General features: G+C 36.6%; 1 pseudogene; it reads right to left on the bottom strand.

The window, feature by feature from the left end:
- Positions 1 to 3803: 3803 nt before the first annotated feature.
- Positions 3804 to 12214, bottom strand: LOC125809454 (katanin p60 ATPase-containing subunit A1-like; annotated as a pseudogene).
- Between the last annotated feature and the right edge of the window lie 420 nt (positions 12215 to 12634).

Raw genomic sequence — 12634 nt, 5'->3', positions numbered from 1 at the left:
ATCCATTCATCTGGCATATATTAGTTGGCCGGAACAGCTTACAAGGATGCTTTGGTTAAAAGACTCGTTCTAAAGTCTAAAGATTAGGGAGAATTATGATTTCAAGAGCTTTCGTTCTTGGATTATCTTGGAGGATACATCTACAAGCCTACACTTGAAACCATGTGAAAGCTCCAAAACATGAAGATTTGGGGCAAACCTTTCAAAGGAACGGTCACTATCACTTCCATCATCATCCATCCAATAACCTTCCAATTTCAGGCTTTTTACTTAAAGAAATATCTTTCAGGCAATGAAAACGCGCAATGAAATAAAACATTTTCCAAAGCAGGACAGCCTGACAGTAAGTTCAAAATTTGCGCATCCACTAGCACCCCATCTTCCAAAGTTATGCTCTTCAGAGACTTCCACATTATGATAATATTAAAAACCAAGGAACTTTCTACTAGATGTTATGTTATCAACGGCAAACAGGAGAAGAAGATTCAGGAAATAACAGGTTTCACATTTTTTTTTAACAGCAAAACTAAGCCAATTTCTATTTCTTATTCCCTAAGGTAGTTTTTCTAGTTGGTGATGCCTGGATTACTGTCATTAGGATCAATCAGCTGTCTCACGAAATATTAGATTCACTATACTGGCCATAGTATATCAGTCAGCTGCCACAGGAATTCTGCAAACCCTAGAACCGCTACCGTGGATAATATTCCTTTTCTTTTAATGCAAAGGATAAGTTACATCTTTTAACTCTCCGTAATTAATCTATGTGAACATTGCTAAGTCGTTAGTATATGTAAAATAGGAGAGTTACTTCCACATTAATGGTTCACATTTATCTCAAGTGTCAGTTTCTTAACTTCGTAAGAAAATATTCAGAAGACTTGAAGTTACTTTTGTATTATGACAAATTTGTCATTAAAGTAAGAGTAATGTTTCATTACATTGATTATACGTTGGTTTCTTATATTCTTTTTATGGATGAAAACGTAAATGATTTTCCTATTTAAGGAGTATCATTTGGGAGATTTCTTCCTATTGTGGATTTCTGGGCAATTATTTTTTGTGCAACTCCAAACTTTCAGCCACGAGTGCACGTGTTTGAGAGTAACTGTGGAACCTTAGGGAGTGACCGGCTACAACGATTCGCACCAGAGTCGGGCCAAAATCGCTTTCAAGGCAGTGGCTTGCCACGACACAGTATTTGTGATAAGCTATTTACTACTTTCTAATTCTAGTCTAATATCAATATTGAAGTATTTTCCCAACAGCTACAACTGTCCACTTTGATTTATGGGAGGGAGAGTGCTCTGCCAATCTAGGGGGAGACGACGGAATCGGTCACTGTGACACTGCAGGATGCAGAGATTGGGGTCTCAACTGCAGCTCGAAAGCTGATTTACTCAGCCAAAACTGCAGAGGAAACACCTACTACGGAAGAAGTAGTTCGAGGGAACAGATTGACCGCATGGGCTTAACGCTAGATTACTACCCACCGGTGGTGAAGGATGGTCACAAAGTCGCTACACTTAACCCTAAAGAAATCCAAGAAGAAAGTCAGAAATGGATGGTTTCACTGATTGGATACGTTGTCGGAGGTAACCCAACTTCAACTATCATCCTAGGTGTGAGAGGATGAATTTAGTCCCAACTTCAACTTCAAATATCTTGGGGGTACCATTGTTGACTAAGAAGCCATCTATCCAACAATGTATGCCTCTCACTGAAAGAACGACTTCTAGAATAAGGTGTTGGACTACTAAGTTTTGGTCATATAGTGGAAGGGTCCAGTTGATCACGAGCATCCTATTCGAAATGCAGATATATTGATCCCAAGTTTTTTTGTTACCAAAGAAAATCACTGAATCACTTACTAGTATTTGTCGCACATTTCTTTGGACTGGAAGTTGTGAAATCTCTAGAAAAGCCCTCATCGCCTGGGAGAGGCTGTGTATGCCAAGGACTGCAGGGGGGCTAAATCTAATTGACTACCACATATGGAACAAGGCTGCCATCCTTAAAGTTCTATGGGCAGGCTTCCAAGAAGGAGACGTTGTGGGTGCAATGGATAGACCAATTGAGTCCGGTACCAAGGCAAGCATGCTGAATTGTCAAGAAATTTTTTGAGGCACGAACCTGGTTGGGAGATGACGAGGTTAAGACAAAATTACTTCCATTGACCCTTGCAGGTAAGTTCATGATTAGGAAAGCTTACAAAGCTCTTCTTCTGGTCTATCCTAAAGTCCGGTGGAAGAAATTAGCTTTGGGACAGGGTCTCTTACCTCGACATCAATTCATTATGTGGCTTCCTCTCCATCAAAGGTTAGCAACAATTGAATGACTCGAGAAATGGGGTATCATGGTACCTAGGCCTTGTGTGATGTGCACCAGGGGTACCGATGAATTGTTCTCTCACCTATTCTTTGGCTGCTCCTATTCCCACCAAATGTGGAAGTCTCTATTGTGCTGTATGCAAATTCATAGACAAATTGGGAAGTGGAGATCTTATGGCTCATTGCTGGAACACATAGCTGCAATGCTAAGAATGAGATCTTACACTGGCTATTTGCTGCCATGGTATATTGTATTTGGATAGAAAGAAATACTCGCCACTTGTCATCTCAAAGCTGTCCTTTAAAGCAGCGAGTAAAAAACATAGCCCCTGCAAGATCATATAAAAGGATAATAACATAGCAAGTGGAGTAGAGTTCTTCATAGTTTAAATACTTTTCATATCTAGTTCCTTTATGCAAATGTAATAGATAGATATGTTTTCTTTATCCTGAGGGCTAGCTCTAGAGTCAAATTGAGCTAGATGGTTTGTAAATATCACACTTGGTTAAATAATTTTTTTATTGTTTGGCCAAAAAAAGGGAGCAAAACACAACCTCTAATGATGGAATTAATATAAAAATGTGGTTTGTACTTTGTAGATCTATTCATCATAATACATACAGGAAAACAAGTGTTGCAACTAACAAGAAACTCACAATGCACAACATCTAAAATGAAACAAACAAAAGCTTCATGAGAAACCAAGCTACTATACTATTTGACATACCATAACAGTAAGTTTCAAATGAACAATAATTAATAAAATAAGGGAACATTCTTGTATCCTGAGACATAAATACTTGTAGTCTAGTCATAGAAAACTCACTCTTGGAAGATAATCACAGAATCAGCAGAGGATCTGAGTTTATTAGCCAATCGCCATAAAAATTGGGACACACATTTGATTCCACATATCTCAGCCTATTTGATACGATAACAAACTTCTCCAAAACCCCTACATTCTCTAACAAAAAATCTGAAAGTATGAAAAGCTTCTTGATATACTTCCATTTGAGATTCTTGCAAAAGCTGTATCTTAAGGGAAATTGGTTCGGAGATGTTGGTGTGGAACATTTACTTATCCCTTTGAGCCGGTTTTCTGCGCTGCAATATCAAGCAGATATTACTCTCAAATCACTTCCTTTTGGAGGAAAAAGAAACAAATTGGTATGGATGGGCGTGCAACAATCCTGCAAATGTTGACTAGTAACGAAACCCCAATATATTCGACTCCACCGACCTAGGGCCCACTCACGTTCCTGCTTGTGCAGTCTCACATACACACAAATATCTCTCTATTTTGAGGTTGTATTGACAAATGATTTAATGCATTGGAAACTAGACTCATAGACGTTCAATTTATTAGGTAGTGAACCCTCTAACTTTTTATATATTGGGAGAAAAATTTGGTCTTCACAACGGGACCTCCTCATAAAAAAGATGCACTTTTGAACTTGCATTAGTTGATCTTTCTATGATGATCCAAACTCTGAAAGCCATTTCTCGTATCGTTGAATGTCCCCTACAGAAACTGTGGGCTTTATTTTATCTAAAGCTTCCAGCAAGTCATCCATCGTAACTGGAATATTTAGAATCTCAGATTTGGATATGTTCTTAATCTCGTCTGTAGTTTTCCCTGATATCTTCCGTCTCATCCCATTAAAAGAAGCATCTCTGCAGATGTTTGTTAGATCGTCTCCACTGTAACCTTCTGTTCTTCGTGCCACTTGGTTAATATCCACCCCAGGAGCTAACTGCATTCAATTTTTAGAATAAAAAAAACTTTCATTTCAATAATATGCAAAATAATGATAGCTTACCTTGATTGATTTCAAGTTTATATTTATAAGCTCCTTACGACTCTTAAAATCAGGAAGTGGGATGTAAATCCTCTTTTCTAGCCGCCTCCTACAGTAGCACAATGAATCAGCAATTAAACAAGATCAAGAGATGAAACTGAGCACAAATGAAAGTAAACAAACCAAAAATTCACTACGAATGTAAGTAGTAAAGCTAACCTTAGTGCCTCGTCAAGACTCTCGGGGAAATTTGTTGCTGCCAAAACTGTCACCATTTTACCTGATGTATTATTAGAGTTGTTTAGCCCATCGATCTGAACTAGAAGTTCAGACTTTACCCTACGGGACGTTTCATACTCTGTAGCAGACCTGTGAATCGGCTTCAAAGTAGTACTACTAAAACTAAAAAATTATAAGCTTAACACAATAAATAATTTTTTATTCTCAAATTAATGTTAATTGTTGAGCAGATGCATAAATGATATTGTGTGATGTATGCAAACACAAGAGGTAAGTGAAGTAAAGAGGAGAATGACAATTTATTTAGAGTTTTAAGGTTTACTTACCCTCTGGCAATGCAAAGAGAATCAATCTCGTCAATAAAAATTGTAGTTGGAGCATGAGTACGGGCAATCTCAAATAAGCACCGTGTCAATCGCTCACTCTCCCCATACCATTCTCCAGACAATGAACTACAAGAAATATTGAGAAATGTTGTCCCACACTCTGTGTAATGTGACCTTTTGTATGATGGAAGAAAGTTATTTTATCTTTCTTTTGTGAAAGATTTGGAAGCCATAAATGTGGAAATTTGGTTGCCATATTTGTCAAAGATTTGGCAACTATATCTGTCAAAGATTTGGAAGCCACCATATTTGATATATTCACATTGAGATGTTGAATATTTTGCATCTTCCAAAGACATCATCCATGACATCAACAAGCCTATTTTTCTCTCTATAAATAGGGAGCTTAGACTTTAGTTGAAACACACCTTGAAGCACATGAAAAATATTTCATTGCTTTCTTTCTCTGTCTTTCCATTAAGAGTAATTTTGTAAGAGAGTTTGTGTTTGGAAGCACTTGTGTGAACCCTTTCTTTGGAGTGATCTTGTAAGGTTATTCTCTTTGGGTATTTGGGATTAATTAGCATATTTAAGCTAATTCTATACTCTCTTTTGTACTCTTGTTGATATAGTGTTGTTCCTCTCCGCTTGTGGATGTAGGTCTATTGACCGAACCACGTTAAATTTGTGTCTTCTTTAATTATTTTACTTTCGTTATTATCAACTTACTATTGTCTTTGTTATTGTCATTATAACATTATTTGGCCAAATTCCGCACTACCCGAGTTCTCGATCCTAACAAATTGGTATCAGAGCCGGATTTAATCGGGTTAATTTCAGTAGCCAAAAATGACAGTAACAAAGACTTATGTTGAAAAATTTGACCGAAGTGCAAACTTCGGGTCGTGGCAATTAAAGATGGAGGCTATACTAATTCAAGATGGCCTAGATATGGCACTAGAAGGAAAGGAGAAGAAGCCAGAAAATATGACGGACATGGAGTTTGCCATCATAGACAAAAAGGCAAAATCCGGTATCATTTTAAATCTCTCAAATGAGGTTTTACATGAAGTATATGCAGAATCCACAGCCAAAGGCATGTGGAAAAACTAAAAACCTTGTATATGAAGAGGACAGTGGAAAACAGACTATGCCTAAGCAAAAACTTTACTCATTTCGTATGGCTGGAGGTACTTCTATACTCTCACATCTTGATGCATTTGATTCTATTCTAATGGATTTAAGTAATATTGATGCTACAGTTAATGATGAGGATCACGCCATCTTATTACTTATTTCCTTACCCCAATCATTTAAGCATATTAGAGATACTATGCTTTATGGAAAGGATAATATCTCTTACAGGAAATCAAATCTATCTTAAAATCAAAAGAACAGATAGATAGAGATATTACTGGAGAAAGTAGTGTAACCCATGGGGAAGGTTTATTTGTAAGAGGTAGATCTAATAAGAAAAAATAAAGTAGTGAGAAGTCTAAATCAAAGTCAAAGTCCAGATATAGAAATGTGGTGTGCAAATATTGTCATAAGAAATGTCATATTATTTCTGAATGCTATAAATTGAAAAACAAAGAAAAGCATAAGGAAAACAAACATGAGCATCAAAATACTGACCTCGCTGAAGCAAGTGTACCTGCTGATGAGTCTGATGGAACATTATTTTTAGCTACTAGTAATAGTTTTAAATCTAATGATGAGTGGATTTTGGATTCGGGTTGTTCTTATCATATGTGTCCGAATAAGAATTTATTTGCAACATACGAATTTGTTGGAGGTAGGGTTGTCTTGATGGGCAACAATGCTCCCTGCAAAGTTTTTGGTAAAGGTACAATTCAAATCAGAATGTACGATGGTGTGGTAAGAACTCTCACTGATGTTAGATATGTTCCTGACTTAAAGAAAAATCTCATCTCTTTGGGCACTCTAGAATCTCTTGGGTGCAAATACACAGGTGAAGGTGGAGTTATGCAAATATCTCTAGGTGCTCTAGTGATCATGAAAACACGCAGATCTGGTATGTTGTACACTTTGTTGGGATCCACTGTTACAGGTGCTGCTGCAGTTTCTACCCAATTTGATTCCGACATCACCAAATTGTGGCATATGCAATTGGGGCATATGAGTGAGAAAGGTCTTTCCATCCTCAGCAAAAGAGGTCTTCTGTGTGGACAAAGTACCGGGAACATGGAGTTCTGCGAACACTGTGTGTTCGGGTAGTAGAAAAGAGTCAGTTTCAAATCTCCAGCAATTCATCGAACAAAAGGTACTTTGGACTATATTCATTCAGACCTTTGGGGTCCTTCTTGTACCCCGTCAAAAGGTGGTGCCAGGTATATGTTAAATTTCATTGATGATTATTCAAGAAAGGTTTGGGTTTATTTCTTGAAAAATAAAAGTGATGTTTTCTTAACTTTCAAACAATGGAAAGTTTTGATTGAGAAGCAAACAGGAAAACATGTCAAGAGGCTTAGAATGGATAATGGGTTGGAATTTTGTAATGATGAGTTCAATGAATTTTGCAAAAATGAAAGAATTGCTCGACATCGCACTGTGAGGATGACCCCTCAACAAAACGGTGTTGCAGAAAGGATGAATAGAACTCTTTTGGAAAGAGCTCGTTGCATGATTTCAAATGCTAGGTTGACAAATACTTTTTGGGCAGAAGCTATCTCTACAGCTTGTTACATTGTCAACTGTGCTCCTTCTGCACCCTTGAACTTTAAGACTCCGGAGGAAATGTGGTCAGGTACTCCTGCTAATTATTCTGATTTAAAATATTTTGGTTGTGTCGCGTACATGCATGTGAATGACGGTAAATTAGAACCAAGGGCAAAAAGGTGCATTTTCCTTGGATACGCATCTGGGGTGAAATGATACAGACTTTGGTATCCTGATCCCAAGTCACCAAAATTCATAATTAGCAGAGATGTAACCTTTGAAGAATCCTCTGTGTTACACCCAAGAAAAGAGTCTTCTAGTTCTAATAATACAAATAAGGAGCAGGAAATACATGAGCAGGTGGAGGTTGAACTTGGCATTCCTTCAAAGCCAAACTCATCAACCTTGGAGCAAAATACAGTTGAAACTCCTGAAGTTGAAGCTCCAGAAGTTATGACTTCTGAAGCTATACCAAATGAGTATTCTATAGCCACACACCGACCAAGGAGACAAATTTAAAAACCTGAAAGGTATGGAGATTATGTTGCATTTGCTTTTTCAGTTGCACAGGAAACTGAAGAAATTGGAGAACCATCCAATTTTTCAGAAGCAGTTTCTAATGTTGATTCGCCAAATGGCTGGTTGCAATGAATGAAGAAATTGAATCTCTCCACAAGAATGGTACTTGGTCTCTTGTGAAGCTGCCGTCAGGTAAAAGAATTGTTGGTTGCAAATGGGTCTTCAAGAAAAAAGATGGAATTCCAGGGGTTGAAGATGCGAGGTATAAAGCACGATTAGTTGCAAAGGGCTATAGTCGGTACAAAGAGTTGATTTTAATGATATTTTCTCACCTGTAGTTAAACATAGCTCTATTCGTGTTTTGCTTGCCTTAGTTGCCATATATAATTTGGAATTAGAACAACTTGATGTTAAGAAAACTTTCTTACATGGCGAACTTGAGGAACAAATATACATGCATCAACCTGAAGGATTTGAAATTGAAGGAAAAGAAGATCATGTTTGCTTGTTGAAGAAATCCTTGTACGGATTAAAGCAATCTCCAAGACAATGGTACAAGAGGTTTGATTCCTTTATGTTGGGTCATGGTTATTCGAGGAGCATGTATGATAGTTGTGTTTACTTTCAGAAGTTAAATGATGGTTCATTTGTTTACTTATTGTTATATGTTAATGACATGCTCATTGCTGATAAGGATTTGACAGAAATTCACACTTTGAAAAGTCAGCTGAAAAGTGAATTTGAAATGAAAGATTTAGGAGCAGCTAAGAAAATCCTTGGCATGGAGATCAAAAGAGATCAAGGAACCAAAAGGTTATTCCTGACCCAAAAGAAGTACTTGGAGAAGGTCTGGGAGAGGTTTGGCATGAAAGATGCTAAACCAGTGAGTACTCCTCTTGCTGCTCATTTTAAGTTATTAGCTGCTCAATCACCGCAGATAGAGGAAAAAGAGAGATATATGGCACATGTACCATATTCCAGTGCTGTTGGCAGTATTATGTATGCAATGGTGTGTACACGTCCAGATATTTCACAAGCAGTAAGTGTGGTAAGCCGGTATATGGCTTGCCCTGGTAAAGCACATTGCCAGGCTGTGAAATGGATCCTCAGATACTTGCGAGGTACTTCAAACACATGTTTGGATTTTAGGAGAAATCCTAACACTTTGGTTGGTTTTGTAGACTCTGATTATGTAGGTGATCTTGACAAAAGAAGATCACTAACAGGCTATGTTTTTTGCATTGGTGGTTGTGCTATCAGCTGGAAAGCTACGTTACAACATGTAGTAGCTTTATCTACTACCGAAGCAGAATATATGGCAGTGACTGAGGCGATCAAAGAAGCCTTATGGTTGAAGTGTCTATTTGCTGAACTCAACTTACACCAAGGTGGTATTATTATTTTCTGTGATAGTCAAAGTGCCATTCACTTGACTAAAGATCAGATGTATCATGAGAGGACGAAGCATATTGATATCAAGTACCACTTCATTCGGGAAACCATTGCCGAAAGAGAGGTCTCTGTTAAGAAGATTAACAGAAGAGATAACCCTGCCGACATGTTCACGAAGTCTCTTCCAGTCAGCAAGTTCAAGCTTTGTTTGAACTTGATTGGCATTTATGAAGAATAATTTAGCCCATATGGGCTCCTGCGGAGAGAATGGAGCAAATTTACTATTTTCACCAAACTCAGGTCAAGGTGGAGATTTGTAATGTGACCTTTTGTATGATGGAAGAAAGTTATTTTATCTTTCTTTTGTGAAAGATTTGGAAGCCACAAATGTGGAAATTTGGTAGCCATATTTGTCAAAGATTTGGCAACTATATTTGTCAAAGATTTGGAAGCTACCATATTTTATATATTCACATTGAGATGTTGAATATTTTGCATCTTCCAAAGACATCATCCATGACATCAACAAGCCTATTTTTTCCTCTATAAATAGGGAGCTTAGACATTAGTTGAAACACACCTTGAAGCATATGGAAATATTTCATTGCTTTCTTTCTTTGTCTTTCCATTAAGAGTAATTTTGTAAGAGAGTTTGTGTTTGGAAACACTTGTGTGAACCCTTTCTTTGGAGTGATCTTGTAAGGTTATTCTCTTTGGGTATTTGGGATTAATTAGAGTATTTAATCTAATTCTATACTCTCTTTTGTACTCTTGTTGATATAGTGATATTGCTCCTCTCCGCTTGTGGATGTAGGTCTATTGACCGAACCACGTTAAATTTGTGTCTTCTTTAATTATTTTACTTTCGTTATTATCAACTTACTATTGTCTTTGTTATTGTCATTATAACATTATTTGGCCAAATTCCGCACTACCCGAGTTCTCGATCCTAACACTCTTTAGCAACAGCTTTGGCCAAGAGTGTTTTCCCTGTCCCCGGAGGACCAAACATAAGAACTCCTCTCCAAGTTCTCCGGATTCCCTGGAAATAATATTCAATATTACAAGTTTCATGTTAAGTATCTACTACACGTTTGTTATTTTTCCATGACTGAAAATTATCTGAGATCATTCTATTTCCAACTTATTTTCTTAATCATTTGGGAGGACCATATCCACATATGATGAATTGTTTGTTACGAGCAAAAATAAAAGGAAATATGAAGTGTGTGTGACATTTCCCGCAAAGGAAAACAATTTTTCAGGAAATTATATGAAATATATCACTTCCTTTCGATTTTTGGCTGGTCAATATTAAAGATTAATAATACTGAAACTATCAAATTCGGAAATGTTTTGATGATTATTTTTAAACATAATAATGTCTAAATGTGTTAGTTGAAGCGATTGATATGAAGATGAAAGCTAAGATAGTTATAAGGGGAATGACATAATTTTCCTCGTTTTGAAACACCAGAGAATGATGACAAATAATTTCCTGAAATATCACTTTCGTCATACCAAACATGCACCTGCCCCTCGTGCATTAGAATACTCTTATTCAGAATCAACAAATTATCTGCAGTACCTGGAAATACTCAGGCATCAACAATGGCAATACCATTTAACCCCTGGATTTGTCTCCAATATTTCCTTTTCAAGCCTAGCAGCTAATTCAGGATGAGGTCTATCGTACAATACTGTTGACTCAATGCGTTCTTCAGCTTGTAAAGGAGGATGATAAGAATATTATAAAGAACATAAAGTCTCAGCTTAGTATACATAGAGTAAAGGAGCTTTTGTTAACTGTCGGTACAACATCTGCTCTAAGAAAATTGCATCAATTTAACGTATAGTAACTTATTGATATTATTTATGTAAAAATCAAATACACTACCTTTATCTAAAATCTCATCTATAATCAATTTGGCCTTGTACGACAAAGATTAAGATTATTTAAGATTGGAGTTTGGCAAAATACTCCGTGATTTGAGTCTAGATGATGGCCTAAATGTCAATAGTTTTAAATGTTTGCGTACAGTGAAAAAGCAGAAAATGCATTTGTACCACTTGTTGCGCTGAGTTTTCAATACTATTCACCTGTGCAGTATGCTGATCCATCTTCCCTATAAATTTTTATAAAACAAATGAAGTTTGTTACCTAAAACAAGAAAAGTTGAAAAAAGGAAAACAAATAATATAGCAATTCTGCTGAAGGTTAAAGGCTATTTAAGATTGGAATTTGGTAAAATCATTTGTGATTTGAGTTTAGATGATGACCTATAAAGCAACATTGCTAAATGTTCTCAAAGGGTGTTAAAGGTAGATGAAATATTTGTACCTCTTGTTGCGCCGTGGTTCCGTAACTACTGATCACCTGCACGGTTGAGCTGATCCCTCCTTCCTACAGATTTTTTATAAAACAAATCAACTATATAACCTAAAACAAGAAACTTTGTTGTGTTATGTTTGCGAAATCATACACTAACCCAAGAGAGTTAATCCCTCCGGCCTATAAAAGATTCATAAAAAAAGAATTGTAATCTAAAACAAGAAAAAGTAAAATATCAAAAATTCTTTGAAGGATAAAAATTATTTAAGATTATAGTTTCTTGGAATACAATATGCGATTTGAGTCTAGATGATGGGCCTAAAAAGCAATATTATAAAATGTTCTCAGAGATGTGAGAGTTGTATCACTTGTTGTGGTGTGTTTCTATAATTATTTACCATCCTATCACTGTAAATGTTGTCGATGAGGTTGTTGTTTGAAACAGTAGAATTATGTGAGTAATTAGTTGCCGCTAGACTTGCAACTTGTTGTTGTGCTCGTAGTTGTACTAGTATTTGTTGTACTTGGTATGTTTGAAGCATACGTTGTTGTTGTTGTTGCACTTGAAGTCCTACAACTGGGTATGTTTGAAGCATACGTTGTTGTTGTTGTTGTTGCACTTGAATTACACGTTGGTTGCCTTGGTGTTTTGTGTACCCTCTGTAGTTATACTTTGAGTTTAGCACTTTGTTTATTGTATTGTTTGGGCCTTAGTCCATGGACTTGGACTGATTGGAGTTCCAGGTTAGTACCCGGTGTGTGTGTGTGATATGGTTGATTTTGAGAATGACTTGACTGTGTTTGTGTGAAATCCTTTTCATGCCATACTGTTGGCATAATTGCATATGATTTTTGGAAAGAAAAGAGGTTTTTGAGATATTTATCAGTTGTACAATGTTTTCTATTGATTTTAGCTCCAAGGGAACGTGATTACTGGCTTTACTGATTTTTACTTACGGAAACTTGGTTTTGAAAGAAATGTACCATTTGATATTTATGAGTTGTACTACGTTTTC

This window comes from Solanum verrucosum, unplaced genomic scaffold (genome assembly GCF_900185275.1).
Source record: "Solanum verrucosum unplaced genomic scaffold, falcon-dt-bn FXZP01000062.1, whole genome shotgun sequence".
NCBI classification, from domain to species: Eukaryota; Viridiplantae; Streptophyta; class Magnoliopsida; order Solanales; family Solanaceae; genus Solanum; species Solanum verrucosum.
This window is presented reverse-complemented; position numbering and strand designations above follow the sequence as displayed.